General features: G+C 46.1%; 1 protein-coding gene across 1 annotated transcript in view; it reads left to right on the forward strand.

Annotated features, from left to right (window-relative positions):
- Positions 1 to 12,220: 12,220 nt before the first annotated feature.
- Positions 12,221 to 21,680, forward strand: part of Shroom3 (shroom family member 3) — a 66,580-nt gene continuing 57,120 nt past the window's right edge. The window contains 1 exon segment of the mRNA XM_032917159.1: positions 12,221 to 12,446. The gene's annotated coding sequence lies outside the window, so the exon portion shown is untranslated.

A 21,680-nucleotide genomic window follows, 5' to 3' on the forward strand; every position in this document is an offset into this window, starting at 1 on the left:
CAAGCTCTTCCAGTTCTTTCTCTGATTCCTTCAACAGGGGTCCTGTTCTCAGTTCAGTGGTTTCCTGCTGGCATTCGCCTCTGTATTTGCTGTATTCTGGCTGTGTCTCTCAGGAGCCGATCTGCATTCACATTTGATCATCCGTCTTGAGTTTCATTTGTTCTAGGCATCTAGAGTAATTCAATCATTTGGTCTAATAGCCACTTATCAATGAGTACATACCATGTATGTCTTTCTGTGATTGGGTTAGCTCACTCAGGATGATAGTTTCCAGTTCCAACCATTTGCCTACGAATTTCATAAAGTCGTTGTTTTTGATAGCTGAGTAATATTCCATTGTGTAGATGTACCACATTTTCTGTATCCATTCCTCTGTTGAAGGGCATCTGGGTTCTTTCCAACTTCTGGCTATTATAAATAAGGCTGATTATAGTGGAGCACCTTTTTTATATGTTGGGGCATCTTTTGGGTATATGCCCTATAGCTGGATCCTCAGGCAGTTCAATGTCCAATTTTCTGAGGAACCTCCAGACTGATTTCCAGAATGGTTGGCAGTCTGCAACCTCAATAACAATGGAGGAGTGTTCCCTTTCTCCACATCCTCGCCAATTTGCTGTCACCTGAGTTTTGATCTTAGCCATTCTTACTGGTGTGAGGGAACACTGATTACTTATTATATTTCTCTAGCTTACCTTCTTTTTCTTTGGTCTTTCAAATACTGAGGGAGGGCGAGGGATTCAGCGGCCCCCTAGTCTCTCTTCACCCAGCACTGTGTGGAAGTGTCTGCTAACTGTATGGAAGCAGAGCCACCCTTTTGACCTAGAGTACCTGAGGATTCCAGAATACGTTTCCTTCTGTACCCACTTGCAGCCTACCCCAAGCCTCCCCATTCCCCTGCTCTCAGCAACTGTTCCACACTGGTCCCTGGGCTATGGCTCAGAGCAGCTGCCAAGGGCCCCACTTGGGTTGGCTCCAGTTTCCTGCAGTCTGGCAGTCAGTTAATAAGGAAACCAGGGATGTACATCACTGGCTCACAGGGATCCTTCTGGGAAGCCTCAAGGCCTGTCATGTTCTTTTCATTCCTGCACTTGGGAAAGAGACCATCACTCCCCTCAGACACAGCATGACTATCGACCAGAGCAGAGGCTTCACACACAAGTATGACTATATAGACCAGAGATAAACAGGGTGCGTGTGGATGGGGAGTGGGAGGGAAGCTCAAGGCAGGCTTAGCAAAGACGGGGCCATGTCCCTTTTAGAAAGAGCGGGAATCTTATGCTAGCTTAAAAAAAAATTCAGAATCTGGTAGTTGCTATCTGGATAGGAGAAGGTTCTCAACTGATAATTAGTGATATGGGGTTTTTCATTATAAATAGATTTTAAAGCATTGTTTGTATGACAAAGTTGGTGGTTTTAAAACCAATCAAACCTGTTTGGGTCCTATTCTAGGTAAGGAAGAGTGCGTGATCCTTTCCCCGAAGGATCTCACTGTGCAGGCATCAAGACCACGAGGGTGGACTGCAGTAGATCAGGTGATGGGGGCAGGTTGAGAACAAGATTAGAGGACCCCGAAGTTCTTTAGTGTCAAGAGGGGTTGGGACCAATAACATGGTCCATCACATAAAGGTATTAATGACCTGATCTAAATTTCCAGAACCCACATGGTTCCAAGCCCCTCACATTTCCTCTGACCTCCACATGCATGCTGTGGTAACCCCCTCTGCCCCCCAAAATGTTGAAGAAAAAAAAAACCCAACAGGAAACAGGAAAGGTAGAGAATATTCAGAGACCCTGCTCAAAACATGAGTCATTCTTAGTAACCTAAGCACCTTTCAGGCAGACAGAATTCTTGGGTTGATCAGACTGGGAATACAGGCTGCCACTCAGGTCTTTCTGGGCACGTCTCTTATTGTCCTGATTTCTCCCATGAGGCAATGCCAATCAAGAGCCAGTTCTATCTGCCCAAGGTGTCTGTGACCTTCTTGACTTTAGCCAACATAAGCACCCTTTGGATGCCTCCCAAAATGTGCTGGCTGCAAAAAGCTCTCCCATTCTATCTTCTGGTTCCTAGGCAAGAGCACCGAGGTATGTGGAATAACACTGACATCCGGCTTGGAAGTAGAACAGTTTCCTGGACACCTACAAGGAGAAAGTCTTGCTTAAAAACAAATAAAAGTAGAAAGTAAAGACAGGTTTTCCTCGGGCCGGAATCTGCCCCTGAAAGTATAAAATCAAACCCTGTGATGCGAGGCAGACGGAAGGGGTCCCAGCTAGAATGGCCTTTAGAGGCTCTGTGTCTGCAGGCGTTGAAAGAAAACGGGGCTGTGCCTTGGCTCCTTAAGGTCAGTTAAGAAAACAGAAGACTATGAAACCACAGCCACATCCAACTCCTCTGTTTTGTTTTGGAAAGCCCTTCAAGCTCAAAGGACGGCTGCCAGCTTGCTGGTGGAAATTTTTTATTTTCAAGCACAAATATTAGAATTTACGAATGAAGGGAGGTGGTTTTAAAAAAAAAAAGATGCCACTCCTTTTAAAATCAAGTACACATTCCACTCCACACCACAGTTGTGGTCAGTCATCAAAGTCACTTGCATCTCTAAAGCCCCCAATTCCTATACACCCCCCCCCCAACTTTCCTTTTTAATAACAATCTCAGTCTTGAAGTTATTCTTCTTCACTCTGGAGGCATCCTTAAAGCACTGGTCTCCAACAGCAATGCTGGTGGCCTTTAAACTTAAAGTATTTCTAGGTAGCCAAGACGTCATATGCAGGAGTAAGAAAGAAAGCATTGTAGGATGTGTCTTGATGCTCAGAAAAGTAACAACAGACACTCCCCTACCCTCGTCCTCCCCCTCTACCCCATACTCCTCACTCCTGCAAAAAAAAGCTTCCAGGGTCCTGACGGGATGGAAGGATACAAAATGCCAAATCTCTGACTGAGTTTCTTTTTAAAAGTAACTGGTTTACTGTTGTTATTTTGTATAGTTCTGAGGTAATTGTTGGTGTCTTTGATGAGTCAGGGAAGCTGTGAGTCACAGGTCTGGAAGCAGTGGGGGAACGTGAGACTTTTAGTCATTAGCACAGTTATCTTCAGGTCATTTTGTTATCTATCAAGCCTGCTTACCAGAGAATCACCTGCCTCCACTCCCTTCTTATCTATGAAATGAGATTAGATTCAGACACTTCAGCCTGGCTTTAAACCTTGCCCCTACTGCCTGCAAGGCAAGCTGGTGGCTGCCGATGCAGGTGGCCTCCTAGCCCAGGGTTCTTCCTATCCGTCAGCTCATCTCTCGCACTGTCTTCCCACCTAGTCATCGGGCAGCTGCTCGCACTGGGACACAGAACAGTAGGGCTCCAAATTAGCCATCTGGAGCCAGGCCCAGGATGTCGCAACTGTACCCAGCACTCACTCTGCTTCTCCTCATTCCACAGTTGATTAGGTACTAGTTGTGAGGAATCTAGAGCTGGGTATGTCTAAGGGAAAATGCGCGGTTTTGTGCAAAGACAATGCATTTTACACAGGGGCTTCAATAGCCACAGACAGTTGCAGACTGTCAGAGGGACGGGAGGCAGGAGATGCCTGTCCTCAGAGATCCCAAGGGACAAAACCATGCCCATTAAAAGACTGAAGGAAAACCAATGATGGTGGTCACCGTTACCCTACCTCTAAATCAGCTTATTGCCTTTCCTTCCCCAATCTACCTGGCTCTATCTATGTCTTAAGAAACTTAAGGGCTGGAGAGATGGCTCAGTGGTTAAGAGCACTGACTGCTCTTCCAGAGGTCCTGAGTTCAACTCCCAGCCACCACAGGGTGGCTCACAACCATCTGCCATGGGATGCTCTCTTCTGAAGTGTCTGAAGAGAACCACAGTGTACTAACCTATAAATAAAATAAATAAATCTTTTAAAAAATTCCATAGCCTCCTTTAAAAAAAAAGAAAAGAAACAAATATTTTTTTCTAGGGGAAAAATATAAAAGATTTACAGTCCCCATCAGAACATTTGGTATTATCCCAGAAAATATTTCAGTCTTCAGGTCTTCTAGATATCATCTGGTAAAATCCTCACAGGTAGTGAGAGACAGGTTGGGTTCTAAACACTGTCCGGTTGGGTCCTGTCCAGTCAGCCCTACACACTCCGCCTCCTGCTCCCTGGTACACACTCTTTGCCGACAAGGATATATCAGGATTTGGGTGCACTCCAGTTGAACCCATGTTGCTTAGACCTGTCACCGATGGAGTCTTACCTTGCAAGGTCTTAGGCCGGCAGCCCTCATTGTCACTTAGATCACACGCCTTCACATACCACACGCCCTTCACCTTCCCCTGAAGGCTGCTGCCTCTCGAGGGGGGGGGGGAGGTGGCAACTTTAAGTGGTTTTCATCAGTGCTGCTCAAAGCTCCAAGGTTGGAAAGGAGAAACCACTTTCTCCAGCAAACACTGGCAGAATCGGTTCTAGCTGGCGAGATCTGGTTGTCTGAATTGAAAGTAGATGGTCTATCTCTGGCTAGAGACACCACAGTGTGGGTTTTTCTCTCCTGAAATTTTACATGAGGATGAAAGTGTACGTGAATACCATGGGTTGAATATAACAGTTCTTCGACACAATCACCATTCTCTCCTCCACAAAAACTCAACGATGTTAAGCGCCAATAGGAACTAAGATTCCACATGCATTTATCTTATACCAATTACAGTTCTGAGTGCCTCCCCATGACGCATTGGATCCGAGATACCATTAGCTGTGTGGTTCAGATTCAACGTGAAGCTCCTGTTTCAGACTTGAGTGGAGCTGCTTCCTGGAGGGAACTCATGAGCCTAAGGTCACGCAGAAAGGGCTGCAGCCAGGGCTCCAGTTGTCTGGGCCGTTTCTGGAGTCTACACTATGAGCTGGCTCTGCTGGAATGTGACTGTACCTTGGTGGCTAAGGCCTGAGGCCAAAGTCAGTGAGCCTAGCATTTCCTGTTCAGCCTGTCCCCTAAATGCGGCAGCAGGACATCTATGGCTGGCAGGCCATGGCACTGAGACAAAGGTTTTAGTGATTTCTCCTAGCCTACGACAGACAATCTAAATCCCACTGACGTCCGTAAGGCTATCACTGTCCACCAGGTACCTCCCAGCTACCTGCCTTTCCCTAGTGACTTATGTCATCCCATTGGCCCATGCTGGCTGATGGTCTGGACCTTCAGACTTGTCCCTGAACCCCTGCTTCCCTCCTCTTGCTCATCCCCCAGGTCCTCTTAGCAGTCCTGCGAAGACTTCCCTGACACAAACATTGCCTCCAACTTAACCACCAGCACACAGAACTGAGAGGCAAAATTATCAGTTATGTTTTTGAACTCGTAGATACCAGATGCACCGCGGGAAGCCCTTTGATGATTTGCTGGGTACAAATCACGAGCCACTGACAGGGCAGGAGAGAGATAAGTATTAGATAAGTGTTTCTTCTTAAAAAAAAAAAAAAGAAAGGAAGGAAGAAAGAAAGAACGAACGAACGAACCTGAGCTGTTTGCTTCGGGAGATCTCTTTTTGGAAGGAGACAGAAACTTATTAGCAGTCATCTTGGGATCTCCTCTCGCCCCTAGCAGCTGTGTTGAAAGGAATCTGGACAAAGTCCAGATGTCTCTCTCCTCTTACCCATCACTGTGTGCGTGTGTGTGTGTGTGTGTGTGTGCGTGCCTGCATGTGTATCTGTGCAAGCACGCTCACAGGAGTGTGCCGGAGGGAGAGTGTGAGGGTATATCTCTGGTCTCTGGGTTGCAGTCTCCCCATGTCTGCATCTGAGCATGCTCCCTACTGAGATAGTGTTATCTGCCCGCCGCCTCACATTGACCAGGCCTCTGCCTATTTAAGCATTGGCAGAAACCTTTGTACCTGTTCTAAGTCCCTGGGCAGCAGGGATGTGGTAAGGGCAATCTCTCTCCAGGCCAAGCGCCTGCCCCAGGCGTGTATGTCATTGATCTGCACTCACGTTCACCAGAGGCTCCAGCCAGGACCTGAAGCTCTGCTGGTGTCCCTCTGGCCCCCGAAGCTGTCCTTGCCCTTCTACTTTAGTTCTAAGAAGTTGTAATGTTTGTTGCGGGAGAAAAAAGTGACTCCCACCAGAGCAGTGGTTCTCAACATTCTAATGTAGCGACTTTAATACAGTTCTCCATGTTGTGGTGAACCCCCAACCATAAAATTATTTATTTGCACTGCTACTTCATAACTGCAATTTTGCTATGAATTATAATATAAATACCTAATATTCAGTATGCAAAAAACCCCGAAAAGGGACATTTGATCCTCAAAGGGTCCTGACTACTGGACTGCAGGCTTCTTTTAAAACTTGTATGGACTGTGACCATTCCTGTCTTGTCAGTGAATGGCACCAGCTGGGAGGGGGGTGGGGCTGCCAGGAATTCAATAGAGGGTAGGGAACAACTGATACCTCACCAGCTCTCCTTCCCTGAACATACCTAGTCAATGATTACCCACTATAATCTTCATCATAACCTTCCGTGGGAGGTGTAGTCTTAATTTACAGAGGAAAAGCTGAGCTTTGGTGAGATCCATTTATTGTGCCCTCAGCTGGCAAAAACTATTCAAGCTGTTGAATGTACGCCATGTTCTTAACCGTTCCACTTGCTTGTCTTGGGACTGAGACCCATCTCCCTTCCCTTCCATCCACATGGTTTTAGCCGTGGAGGCCAGCCTGGCCTCCTTTTGAAAGCCTCGGGCTGGGATTATGGACCTCTTCCATCGCCCACATTTTTTAAGAACTTTCTTTAGAGCCCAGAGTTTGCCACTGAGCAGGGAGCCATCGAACACCACATAGCATGTGCTTGGTAGATTGGATACTGAATTGAAGGATGTAATGTGGTTGGTGACACGAACAGTAAGTAAGCCTATGTGAGTGGCGACCACACTGCTGACAGCTGTTATCAGTCAGGCATTGTCGTTCTTTTGGAATTGTATTTGCTTTCTAGACATTGCCATCCAGGATGCTGGGGGAATGAATATAAACCCAAAACTTTGGAATCGCACATAAAGGCACAAGATAACAAACATATATTAAGGTTATGCATGTCAGTGAGTTTGGAGGTCTAGGAGCTAGCTCTCTCTCTCTCTCTCTCTCTCTCTCTCTCTCTCTCTCTCTCTCTCTCTCTTTCTCTCTCTCTCTGTCGCTCCCTCTCCCTCTCTCTAGCACTTTTAAAATTTTGAGATAGGATTTCAAGTATCCTAGGCTGGCCTCAAACTTATAATATAGTTGAAGACTTTGTCTTTCTGATCCTACTTCTCTGCCTCCTGGGGCTGTGGTTACAGATGTGCTACCATGCTGGATGCCGGGAATTAAATATCTAACATCATGCATGCTAGCTAGGCAAGCAATCTACAGCCGAGCTGCATCTGCAGTCCTCAGCCTCTTTCTCTTTCAGCCGTACATCTATTTGCTCCTTAATGTATATTTCTACAGGAGTATTCAGGTTGCTTTCAGTTTCTAAGCTAAACTTCAAATCCTTGAACCAAGGCAGCCCAGAAAGAATGTTGCCAATTCTTGTCTCCTTAGTTACTTGGGACGCTGATGACCGGGGGCGACTGTTACTTATTAACGACCTTCATAATGTTGACAATGACCTGTCATTTCTATGAGGACAAAGACCTTCCTTACCTAAAAAAACGGTCCCTTCCAGTTTACGTCATCCCTTCCTCCATCAGCAATGGTTTGTTCTTTCCTCCCTGTCCTTCTGTTTAAATCAGGATGGGTTTTACACAGGGCCCCAGCTCTGCTCCACAAAACGTGCTTGCTGCAGGGGACCACAGCAGTAACGTGTTTGTTGCTGCCCCAGTAATCAATGAACCTTGCCTACCTTGTCCTCCCTCTGTCTTTTCTTAGGGTTCTGACCTCTAACAAGAGCCTGCATAGCTTCCTGGGTAACAGCCAGGGTTACATAAAGGCCTTTATGTGGGCCCTTGTTCCCGGGGCTCCAGAGAACAGAACACCTGGAGGTGCCTTTGTAAACAGGATTTAGCTGGCTAGGGTTGAAGATGCCTTAAGTAAGGAGGGGGAATTAAGGGAGGGGTGGGCTTGGAGCCTTTCAGTGTGAGCATTATTTAAGGGAAGTGTAGCAGGGCTGGGAGGAAGGGAGAGAACAAAGTGTCTCTTGGAAGTTGTAAAATATGCTTGTTTCCCCTTTACATTCACAACATAAGGCATTTCTTAGACTCCGAGTGGCCTTAGGTGAGTGTCCTCGCTTTAAGATTCCATTTAGACATTTTATTCACTGGAATAAGTTGTTTGGTTTTCATATTTTGCTGTTTCTCAAAAAAATTTTAAAGTATGTATTAGGGTAACTACTATACCAAAACTTGTATCATGCGCCCACAAAACCCAAATACTGTTTCAGAAAGCAACATTATCGCTCATCTTTCTAAAAACTCCCCTGTGAGGCAGTAAACTCGTAGTTTTGAATCTTCTTTCTTGGGTTTATGCTGTTGATATTAACTCTTAGTTCCTAGAATATTCAACAAATATGCATAATGTTTTTTTCCTAAAGTGTAAATATTCAAAAGAGCATGCAGATGAACCAAGGAGTTTATGGTGCTGCTGTATTAAGGGTCCTATATTTGTGTGTGCGTGTGTGTAAAAAAGCATGCTTAAACACATTTCTTACAGAATAACGTCTGTTTGGAAAAAGAGCCACACTGAGTTCTGAGTTCCTACGAACTAATGGCGACCTGTTTATAAGTAAAATTTAGCTTAATATTTTGAGGGCACAATATTTGTATTATGAAAGTATTGGGGCTGGGGAGATGGCTCGGTGGTTAAGAGCACCAGCTGCTTTTCTGAAGGACCCGGGTTCAATCCCAAGTATCCATCTGACAGCTAACAATGGTCTGTAACTCCAGTTCCAGGGTGATCCAAAGCCCTTGTCTGGGTTCTTTGGGCAAGTGGTATACAGACAGACATGCAGGCAAAACACCCATGCACATTTAAAAGAAAACACCCATGCACATTTAAAAGAAAACACCCATGCACATTTAAAAGAAAACACCCATACGCATTTAAAAGAAAACACCCATGCACATTTAAAAGAAAACACCCATGCACATTTAAAAGTATACTATCAAAAATACAAATAAATCTTATGTATGGTTTCTGTATCTAATCTTTAATATATAACTAGTTAACTGTGTTAGATCAACATGAAATAACTCATAGAATGGTGCTGAATTTGGATCTTAGTGATATCTATCTATCTATCTATCTATCTATCTATCTATAGATATCTATACCTGCTATATATATATATATAGATATAGATATCTATACACATACATACACACATACATACATACACATACCAGTAATCTTTTTGTTCGATAAAGATACTTATTCTTATAAGCTTGTCCTTTCTGATAAGAACCTGGAAAATAAACTTCACATGTACTAGGAGCAAGAGGCTTCTTTTTTAAATTTGACTTTGGTTACTTGGGTTGCGGTGTCTGTGCCACTGCCCACGTGTGGAGGGTCGAGGTCAGGGTTGGTTCTCTCCTCTTTCACCTTTGGGGATTGAACCCAGGTTGTCAGACCTGCACAGATAGAACTTTACCTGCTAAACCATCATACAGGACCCCGTCTTCCAAGTGGTATTAGACCTTCAGATGGCCTACAGTGATTTGATGTGTCCATACATATCTGCTTAAAGGCTATCTTACTTACCTCATACTTAAAGTTAGGGTTTGTAGGTGGAAATGTTTGAGATGGCAGAAAATGACCTGACCTGTCACTGCACAAAGTGGCTGGACTGGCCGCCATGAACCTACTTAACTCGCATCTCCTGTCCCCTCAGCACTTTTAGGGACATGATAATCCCCACTTTTGGATGGGGAGTTATCCCAGCTTTTCTGGTCTTTCTTTTTCTTTTCTTTTTTTTTTTCGCTCCATCCCTTTTCTGGTCTTTTTAATCTACTCCAATATCAAAGGCTTTGGGGAGGGAAGAGTGCAAAAGTGTCCCGTTTGTTTGTTTGTTTACATTTCAACACACATGAATTTTATCTCTATATTAAAGAAAAACCGTGCCAATAGGAGTTTTCACACTAGCCTTTCTTAGAACAGGCTGTCCTGTCTTTTTCTTATAATTTCCTCAAAAAAGGCTAAAACTTTCTAAAGCTGTATAAATTTTTTCATTAATATTCTTTTCAATAAAAGGCTTTGAATTTGAATGTAAAACCTACTTTCTAGAGGCAGTTTTCATACAGATGCATACAGTTTTCATACACGGAGCACATCTGTAGTAAATGACTTGGAATTCTCACATGTGCACAGTGGGCACTGATTCTGCTCCCTTGCTCCCTTTGCTCAGAGGGCAGGTGCAGACCCCTGGAGATTGGAGGCACCCAGTTCAAGAACTTGCCCTCAATGTATGCAGAGAGAGAGAGAGAGAGACGCTGACGTGATTTTGTATTGTGGCCCGGGATGTCATCATGTCATGTCTCACGTTGGGTCCCTCGAGACGGGTTGCTTTCCTTCTGTCTCTAAAAATACCTGGTGTCTCTAAACTGCAGACAGAAGAAAAAGTAGTTCTGGGAACCCTCTGGTTGTAGAGATGAATTACATGGTAGAGTACAGGCTGAACGGGTGGTAAGATTTGGACCCAAAGTGCCTTTTTTGAATTGTGGTTTTAAAGTGATGTTTCACACAGGCATAGTGGGTCCTATTCCACCCTTAGCAAAGTTCTCCTGAGCCAGGTGTGATGAGACACCACTGAAGTCTCATGGGAGGCAGACACATTCGGAACTCTGAGTCTGAGGCCAGCCTGGTCTAGAGTGAGTTCCTGGACAGACAGGGCTGCAAGAGAAACCCTGTCTCAAAAAAACCAAAACCCAACCCAACCCAAATCAAACCAACCAAACAAAATAAAAAGACGAGTTTCCCAGACCATGACGACTTAGGAAACAAGATATGGTCTAAGCTTTCCCCCAACACGAAGCACCCAAGCAACAGGCCCTGTTAACTGTAAGGACTAGCTATCTATGTCTTCAAGCTTAAGTTCCTAGAGGCCCCTTTCAAACACTGGATTCCCCTAGGTCATTAGAATACAAAACAGCAACATCAGCTGCCTGCCTCCGATGCCTAGCAACAGTGTGGATACTCTGTGACCAAGCGGTAACAGCTGCTTATGATAGCACACGTAGGAGAAAATACTGGTTTATCAGAGATTTTGGAGTCTCTGGTTTCAGTAGGGGTATGAGGCTGATTTAATGCTCCTGCGGCCATACAACAAACAGGTCAGCCAAGTATAGGCAAATGGTACCAGCTGCCTCCTACCTAATTAGGGATTCAGATGTATTGCTAGAGATACGGAACCTGGAAATTGAGCATTAGGGACTCTGCTTGAGCGAAAATAAAGCCAAATTCAAACTGTACTTGTTACGATAATCTCTGGAGGAGACATGTGAAAGCAATTAAAAGTAGTTTCTGAGGGAGTAAAAAAATCTTAGCTTCCATTGAAATAGGCTGAGGCGAGCCTTTGAAGAAAGATGAAACGGAAAATTACACCAGGCGTTCTTTAAGCTTAACTGAGCAGCCACGCCATGGGTGCAGAACCAGTAGAAACGTATATAATGTTTAAGAGCCGAAAATGTGGAAAGCCAAAGCAAACCTCTCCTGAATATATGGATGAAATATAACCTTCCCTTGGTCTGAGATGACGCTCAAGGAAACTAAAAGAGGTTTGGGCGGGGGATGGGGCAGCAGCTGGACCCCATCACCGACAACCTGAATCTGGTTGACCCGCTGAAAAGAAGACCCACTGAGGACAAAAAAAAAAAAAAAATGTATTTTCCTTGTAATGCGAGCTTTTAAAAAAGCTGTGAACTTTTTACCTCGCTGCACCATGCTTCATTTGGTCAATTTCTAACTGGACTGCCCCTAGACAGCCGGCGTAGGCTCCAGGAGGCTGCTCCTTGTTTGTGGCGTGTGTAATGAAGGCACCGCGGGGTGCGAAGTGACAAGGAGAGAGGGTGTGTGCGTGGGTCCCTTCACTTTAACACCACGAGGACTTCGAGGACTTCGGAGAGAGCGCCTGTGCGCTCCGGGTCTTCCTGCCTCCGGGCGCCCTCCATGCCAAGCCATTGACATGCAAATCCAGCGCACAGCGCTGGCCAATCGCCGACGCTTCCTGGGGGATTACCTGGTGGCGGCGCGCCGCGAGCGCGGGCTCGTGCGCGGCCCCGGCCGGGAGGCGTGGCGGTGCTGCACCCGCAGGGACGGAGCTGCGCGCCGGGGACCCGAGGCGGCCGCAGCGGCTACGGCATTTGGAGGGGGAGCCGCGCGCCCAAATGCAGGGCGCGCCCGCCGCCCGTTGCTGAGCGCGCGCAGCCGCCGGCGATGCTCCGCGCGCCGTGGCCGCGAGGTTTGAACTTGGCGGCAGCCCGGGATCCCGCGGGGCCGGGTTGCGATGGTGAGTGCGGGGCGCGGGGGCTCGGGCAGGGGCGGGCGGGAGACTTCCAGAAGCCCAGCCTGGAGATGAACTCCTGGGGCGTCCAGCCTGGAGCTGGTCTCCCCGGGCGCTCAGCCTGCCTGCTGCGGGCAGGTGGCGTGCCCCGAGGGACTGCTGACACTCTGGGCCTGGTCTTTCTCACCGGGGGAGTGGGGGCGTCCGCGGGGCTGCCACTCCAAACAGGATTGCTGGTGACTGACAGCGTGAAAGCGCTTCAGAAGAAATGATCTGTGAAATACTTTAATTTTGATAAATTACTTCCCACCAGGGCCCCTGCGGAGTTTAGACTGCCTTTCCTTTCTTAATGTTTCTGGAGTCCACCGTAGAGGAGAGGCCCCAAAGTACTTTGAGGGGCGCGCGTGCCCCTCCCCCACCGGCTCCGGCTCCGGCTCCAAGGCAATGATTTCCAGGAGTCTGTTCCGCTGTCAGGTAGCATGAAAATGAAATTGCAGCTGACATTTGCTTTGCTCTGTGTTGCCAGAAAGACCTAAAACTTCCCCGCCGTAGGGGTGGAGTGTAGGGCTGGGGTGTATTCCCCGCTCTAATCCTTTGGCATTATCCCCCAGCCCCCACCCACCCAATCCTTGTGTTGCCGCGGAGTTGTATGCACAGACGCATGACACTGCTTTCTGCTGGGTCCCACATTCATGCTGTAAGCTATCGGGGTGCATGGGTTTCCAAAGACCCTTTAGAGGCTACTTGGAACTACGTTCCCAATAGAAAACATCTTCGATATATGGCTAACCTTTTCTCCAAGTAATTTCACCAGAAGCTGGCCTAGACTCCAGTTAATTTCAATGATTCTTACTAACGTTTCCCCTATTGCTTCAGTTTCTCTCTAGATCACGTAAATCTTTTCCTCTTTTAAAATTTCTTTTTTTTTCTTCTGATTTTAAAAGCGTTATGTGATTGTTGTGGGAAAGGATATATAGAAGAGAGAAAAAAAAGTAAGCGTAATAACGTGTATTTGTTTCCGAAGACCTGGTTTTTCAGAGCCTCCTGATCAGTTGAGAACTTAAGAGCTGTGGCTATTTTTCCCCCAATGCTAATTTGTTTTAGAAACAAAAAGCAGGAATCAACAAGGAGATAAACTTACTTAAAATGCTATAACTAACAATAACTCACTCACATAGTTCCCAGGTTGAAATGGAGTTTACTGTGGCAATTTCTCTTGAATCGACTTTCCACATCTGCCCCTAGCAAATGGCTTGTGTTTGTACAGTCTGTTTTGTAAATACACCCCTTCACCGGTAAGGCAGAATGCCAACCACATATCCCGCTCCAGCACTTGTAGCTAGGTTCATAAAGTTAATATTTTTATTGGTGTCTACATCAGAGCTTCCCTACCAGACCTTTGATAAAACCCTGGAGAAGGTTACCAAGGGATGCTGAAGAGAATGTTCTTCCCTGGAGACTTTAAGAACAGGACAAACATCCATCTGCCTGCGATGGCTTCAGTGTAGCAGCCTGAATAAGACGGGTCACCTCTCCCAACCTCACAGTTGAAGGATTCTAAGCAAATTCCCATTTGCAGTGACCTGGGAACAAAGGACAGCGAGATTACCAAAAATACCTGAGCCTAGCCGAGGTGAAGCCCGGTTTTGTGAGACAAGCTGAGAATGGTTTTGCTGAGAATGGTTTTAGATAATGCTTTGACTTCCCAAGTCTTTTCTATAGTGCTCAGAAAATCCACCCATGGCTTCATTCTGTTCCAGGAAGTTGTAATAGGTTGAATACAGAGGCAATTCTGTGATTTCAAGAAAAGGAATTGTTTTATGGGTAAGAAAAATTTCCCTTAAATGGAGGAAGGGTGGGTGTCATCCTGTGTAGAAAACCTCGAAGAAGGACAAGCCTGAAGACATTCTTCTCCCCACTCAGCCTTTCTCCCTCACTGCCCTCACCCCCTCTCCCATCACTGCTAATCTATGCTGGGCTCAGATCCTGGACTCAAGCCACACCCCTTCCTCAGCTTCCCCAGTGGCTTGGAGGGAGTACTGCTGGCCTTACCCCCTTCATTTTTAACTCAGTTATTCTCCACATGAGTTACATCTGGCTACAGTTTTTTAATCACCAGTTTGTAACTGATGTGTAAAAGTTGTACGTACTTATGGGGTGCAGTGTGATATTTTGATACCCATATATACTATATAATGTTCAAATCGGATCAGAAGTGTCTCGCTTCCGTGTAGTTAAGGTTTTCAGACACCACTGTTTCCTTTTGTGCCTTGCATGTTCACTTAGAGCTCATGGTACATTAACCAAAACCAAGTGTCCATGTAATGAGGGTTGGAGGACCCCAGCAGTGTTTTGGCTCTGTTGGTTCCTTGCAGAAGGTAGAATTTCATGGATTGTTGTTCCCCTCGCCTGCCTGTTTGACAGAAGTGTGTAATTCTAACCACCCTGTGACCTCAGCTTCAGCGACACCTTACTCCCTTTCCTGAGTATCACTTGACCTGGAGCTGCCACTCTCCTTCCTGGAAGGTCACAGAGGGCCTCTCCTTCCAGGGGAGGTCGTAGCAAAAGGAAGCATAGGGTTAAGTCTGTCCAGACAGCATCCCTTGAACTAGCAGCGCCCCCACTCCACAGCCTTCTGTTGATTGTCGTTTTTTCCTTGCACGCCCCAAATTAATTTTCTTAGGCTACCATAACACCAAACAAGAGAAAGAACAATGGCCACTTATTTGTCTAGCAAACATTTACCATGTGGGAGGCATCCTAGAAACTTGGGATGGGTTCCCTGCCTTCAGGGAACTTACCATATATAAAAAGTAAAACGTGTTAATAAGTTACTGCCATTTTATGGGAGTAGAGTTCAGGGGTTAAGAATATTAGTTTGTTGTAAAGTTAATTATATACCAAACTGACATGCAACATATGCATTCTCAGATATTTATCCAAAATAGATGAAAATAAATGTCTATTAAAAAAAAAAAGACTTGTTTAGAGTATCCATAGCAGCTTTATTCACAAATGTCACAACAAACCAAACAGAAACAAACTGGAAATAATCATCCATCCACAAACAAGAAAACAGATAAACAGACCGTGACACACCCACGCAAGTGGAATACTACTCAGTCAACAAAAATGAGTTTCCAATACTCAAACCTCGATGAATCTCGGAAGCTTTGGTTTAATTAAAAGAAGTCAGACGAAAAATGATACATAGCTGTTTGACTGGGTTGGAATCTGGGCTTCTCACATCCAAACGCTAGCCCCAAGCTACATTGTTACAACTAACCACTCACTTTATGGACTAACCAATGATACCAGAAGTCAGCGGTTGCCCAGGAAACGGACTGGAATGGAAAAAGAAGTTTCTGTGGTGACAGAAGAGTTTTGCGTTCTGTACTCAATGTCACATAGGTGCTTGCAGTTACTGAACCCTGTTGAACCTGACACAACACTAGCTAAACTAGGAAAGGAAATCCCATTCCAGGGTGACACAGAGTCAATTCGCCCTCCACTTCTATCTTTAGATGTGTGTAACGTTACCTTGGCATGATATGAGCAGTTCAGGGATGCTGAATGGTACCTACCTGTTCACCTCCTTCTTAGGCTGTGGGAGGACTGAGCTAGAGAATGGTTAAGTGTTTAGCTTGGTCTGAGCTTAATACTTTGTCTCTCCATGCACTGTGGTGAATACAGTGAGTGACTTACAGTTCTGGTTAAAGCCACTTCATTTTCTCAGGGCTGGGAAGGTGTATGACAGCATAACTGCTAAGCACGCATTCCTAGTCTTTTCTTTTTAGTCAAGATCTCTGCTTGGGTATGGTGGGGATTTTACCCATCCAAAGGTCACAGGGATCCACCCCAACCAAGATACAATTTAGAATTGATACACAGTAGCAGAGAGAAAATTACTTTTGAAGTATTGCTGGGTATATTAGCATTTCCCCTACTAAACCAAACTCCATGTTTGTTTGTTTGTTTGCTTGTTTTTTTGGGGGTGTGGGGTGGGTTTTTGTTTCGTCATCTTTGTCTTACTGGCCTTTTGTTTTTGTTTTGAAAGAGATAAAAATTCGAGGCTGGAGATTGGGAGCTGGGGAAGATTTAGAAGTTAGAGAAGTGGAGAAAATACATTGTATGATTGTTTTTTCTTCTGAGACAGGGTTTTCTCTGTGTGGGTTAGCCTCAAACTCAGACATCCACCTCCCTCTGCCTCCTGAGACTAAAGATGCGTGTGTGCCACCCATGCCCAGCTTGAAAAAATTGTTTTAATAAAATAAAAAATTACAGGGGCTTGACTTGTCTTTAAAGCTTCATCAAAGAGAGAAAGTGTCTGTTAGGCAAACTTCATTGTTGAAGACTGATTTTGTGATGGTAATTCAAGGTGAATTCCTTCTGGAATGAGGCTTAAAAGTATCTTGTAGGAAGCCAGATTAAACGTAGACATCTTCCATGATCTTTCTAGATATGAGGATAGAAAAAGGAAGTTTCTAGGTCTCTGTATCAAGTTTGACACTTTCTTTGTTTTGCTTTTTTAAAAAGGGACAACTAGCCAGGTAGTGGTGTCACACCTTTGATCACCAGTTCTTGAGATGCAGAGGCAAGTGGATCTCTGTGAGTTGGAGGCTAGCCTGGTCTACAGAGCTAGTTCTAGGACAGCCAGGGTTAAACAGAGGGAAAAAAAAAAGGATGAATTATTAAAACTTGAATTTCCAGTGGAAAAAAATTTTTTGAAGGAAGGACAATAGTTAACCCAATAAGTTTCCATTATTTCTTTCCATTCAGGTATTTGGGGAAGATGTTATATGCCTTGCCAACTCCAAAGAGACATTTTGTTGTTGGATTGGTTAATTCATTTAGTAAACATTTCTGAGACATGACCCAAGACATCTCCAGGAGTGCAGCAGTGAATGGGTGGGCATTGTGCTTAGAGTGTGTAGAGATTCTGGCCCGATGGGATCATGAACACCGTTCTGTCGGGGCCGTTTCTCAGAACCCAGGGCATTGTCTTTGGAGAGTCTAGTTTTTCATGGATTGTGTTTTGTTTCCAAAGCCTATGGCTTAAAGTGAAGATGTAAGATCCTGGTTGTCTTTCACTCGTGTTATTTCTTCAAACACTGGATCTTACTCTGGTTTTCTTCTATTATTCCTTACTAAAAATAGCAACAAAAATAGTCTTACATAAAGGCAGCTGAGGGTAGTAGAAAGGTCACGGACTCTGACAATGCAAAGACCTGGATTTGCACCTGAGCGAGGATGCCTCCTGGTGACGCAGGGAATCCTTCCGCCTCCATTTCTGCTTGTGAGGAGCAGAGATTATCATCTCCAGGGAAAAGCTGTTACTGGATAAGATGGCAACATACATGTCAATCACACACCAGCCACTAGGCGGGCGGGCCTTAGTTGCTAACATTTACTTACCCGCTAATACTCACTTACTGAGGCTCCAGCCCCATTTGAAACTGCCAGTTCTCTTGGCCACTTTGATCGTCCTCATACCCTTGTAAGGGAGGCACTGTTACTTCCCTTTAAAAGTGAGGAAACTCAAGACACAGCTGAGATCAAGTAGCTTATAGAGTGCGTGGATGTGCCAGGGCTGGAGACAGATCTACCCTCTCTCTTACTTGATGGAGCTCATAACACACGTTGACTACCTTTTCCTTTAAAGCAATACTTTGGAGAATCAGTTATCCTAGGAAGAGAGCGACACCAATAATATCTGGCCTTTGTGTCACCCTCAGGTACTGCATGCAGATGAACACTGGTGGAGGAGTGTTTGACTACACACACACACACACACACACACACACACACACAGACATTACACTCTCACATGCACACACAAACACATGTGCACACACGGACACACACTCACAGCTCACACAGCTTACACGGACGCACACACGTGTTCACCAGCATTTATACACATGCATAAGACATGCACACATGCGCACACACATTTACACACAAACACACATGCACGTAGCACACATGCACATAGACCCACTGGCACATGTATGCACACACACACTTTTTTTTGGAGACAGTCTTGGTGTATAGTCCAGGCTGGCCTTAAATTCTCCATCCTCTTGTCTCATCCTTTGCAGAGCAGGGACTACAGTTGTGTTCCACCACACCCAGCTCTGAGTGAACTCCTAAATGGTTGCTGGGGAAGGGGTACTGCCGGAGAGGCGGGCTCTTCCGCCCCCTGGAGTCCACCTGTGAGGGATACTCTAAAACTGTCCTCACACTTTAGCAGAGGAGCTCCAAGTCAATCCTAGTAAGCCAGTCCCTCAGAACATGAACTGAAACTCTAGGGCTCCGACCTAGACTTTGTGGCAGCTGTGCAGGGAGTGACAGTGCTGGCTAAAGTAGTTTTCATCCTCCAGGAGAATGGGAAGGCAAGGCATGCGTTTCTCAGCATTGTTATGTAGGAGGGAAAGTCAGAATATTTTCGTAAATTACTTATTTCCATTGGCACTCCCTTGGCTTCCAGCCTGTGAAGAACCTGGACCTAAAGCATCCAGTAGGAATAAATCCTGTCGTAGGGTAGAGTAGGATGAAGGGTGCTGGTGAAGACGGAGGAGCAGGATGTAGATATAAATGCCGTATAACCGTACCACAGTTACTCTCTCCTACAGCGATAAAAACACTTGACAAACCCAAGTTGGAAAGGAAAGGGCTTACTTGACTTAGAAGTCCTGATCACAGCCCATCGCATCGTGGAAGGAAGTCAGGGTGGGAACGGGGAGGAAGGCTGCTACCCGGCTTGCTCTCACCCGCTGGCTGGCTCAGCTTGCCTTATTCCACATCCCAGGATCCCCTGCCCAGGTGTTACCTCCCGCATCCATCATTCATCAAGAATATCCTCCACAGGCCAATCTGATGGACTCTGACGCCAATCTGATGGGGGCAGTGCCTCAAGTCGAGGGTCCCTCTCCCCAGGTGATGCCAGCTTGCGTTAAGTTGGCAAAAAGCTAACCAGCACAGGACACTGTTACCTACCTCCCCACCCAGCCCTCATCCTGACCGTTGAGCTGGGTACATGAAATTACTGTCTCTCCTTTCTAAGGTAGAGTTCCCTAGACTTCTGGAATCTCAGGGCCACTTCAACTACCTAAGGAGCATTCACTGGACACACCACCAGCATACACAGTGGGTAGCTCTCCACATTCAGGAGCTCTGTGGTGAAGGGAGGGGCCCTTTGCAAAGTGTAGTCTGTGGCTCTGTATTGGCAGGAATGTCACTGTGTATCTCTCTGGGGATCTAAATGAACTGTATTATCTCAGTGGTCGACAGGCAGGCATATTTTAGGACACTACACACTGAAATGGGGGAAAAGTATTAAAGAGGGCCCTACAGGATTAGCCCCAGTCTGGCTGCCCTTCCACCCTTGAGGTCTTGGGGCTTCACTGTGGGCAAGCCCTGACCAAGCCTCAGTCTCACTACAGTAGGCTTGGTTGCCATTAGTAGACCACAAGACTGAAGTCCCCCTCAGCCTCTTCCCGGTCGCCTCCAGTCTTTTCCTCCAACATTCAGCCCTTTGTGTTGGTTCCCATGGTTACCCCTTCCCCACTAGCAGCTGGAATGTGTGGTGTGAGGGAGGCTGTCTCCCCTACAGAGCCAGGTCCGGCTAGGGCGGAGGCCAGCGGTCCACAGCTGGATTCGTGAAGTGGGGTCACAGTCCAATACTCCCCCCTTTGTTCTGGGTTCTGTCCTTTTCCCAGGCTTGACAGGGTTGCAACAGGAGGAGACCTGTGGGTTGATAGACAGCTCCCAGGGCATTTTCTGCCCCAGCCTGGCTTGTCACTGCCCTGTGGGACCTTAAGGCAACTGCCTCTGTATGCTAATGCCTAGTGTGCGGAAGGCCCTGTTATGCCCAGCCAGTCTAATGATCACTGGCTTCCCTGCCTGCTGTCCTGTGGACTTTCGTACCCCAAAACTGTCTGTTTAATTGACACTGATGAGACCAGGACCTGGTATCAAAGGCAGGTGTTGGTTCCAGCCTAGAAGAGCAGGCAGGTCCCGGAAACCCAGGAGAGTGTGAAAACTGGCAGTCACAGATGGGGACAGAGTTTGTCCCTGAGCTTTCTCAGAACACCGGAAGCTCCTTCAGTCTCTCCTCATTTGGCACCATTTGTGTCTTCTGGATGAAGGTTAAGCTGCTTGGTGGTAAGGGACAGGAAGACAGTCAGAAATCACCCACGTCAGCCCTCCCTGAGGAATCTGCAGGCTCATCTAGGAGAGTGGTTCTCAACCTTCCCTAATGCCGTGACCCTTTAATACAGTTCCTCATGCTGCAGTGACCCCCAGCTATGTAATTATTACATTGCTACTTCATAACTGTAATTTTGCTACTGTTAGGAGTCTTAAGATAAGTATCTGAATGCAGGATATCTGATATGCGACCTCTGGGGTCTTTTGACCCCAAAAGGGGTTGTGACCCATGGGTTGAGACACTATTTTTTAGAGAACTTTCCACCCTATAGGTAGGTACCTAAGGAAGCCTCCGGGCAGTGACCCAGTGGGAAAAGGTCGTTAAGGCATCCTTGGGGGCTTGTTGTAGCTTAGGCTCTGTATTTTACCATCCCTTTGTGATATGTTAAATATCCCGTGTTTCAGTTGCCTGTAACACCCCCTAGATCATTGCAAAGATTACATTTGCTTGGTAAAGGACTTTGTAAAGCACGAAGCAGCACACAGGTGCTAGCTGTAACATTTTCAAATGGGACTTTGAGAATGCTGGGCCAGACCGAGGTCACAGATTCATCTGTCCTGCCATGTGACATGGGCCAAATGTCCTTTATTAGAAATGATTGGGGTGGGGGTTCTACCAGAGGTCCTGAGTTCAATTCCCAGCAACCACATGATGGCTCACAACCATCTGTAATGGAATCCGATGCCCTCTTCTGATGTGTCTGAGACAGCTACAGTGCACTTATATACAATAAATACATCTTTTTTTAAAAAAAGAAATGACTGGAGGTTGGGCATGGTAGCATACATCTTTAACCTCAGCACACTGGAGGCAGAGGCAGGTGGATCTCTGTGGTCAGAAAGTTTTAGGTTTGAGAACAGTTTTGATTTTCAGATTAGGATATGCAACCTGTGTATGTCAGTGGACCCAAAAATTTCAGCACACAGGGACACCCAAGGACGGACATAGGGCATCCTAGCCCACATTACACTATGTGCAGTAATGAAAGGAAGAATAGAAATAACGGGGACAGGTGGAGACGCACCATC

The sequence above is a fragment of the Rattus rattus genome, chromosome 11, assembly GCF_011064425.1.
Source record: "Rattus rattus isolate New Zealand chromosome 11, Rrattus_CSIRO_v1, whole genome shotgun sequence".
NCBI lineage: Eukaryota > Metazoa > Chordata > Mammalia > Rodentia > Muridae > Rattus > Rattus rattus.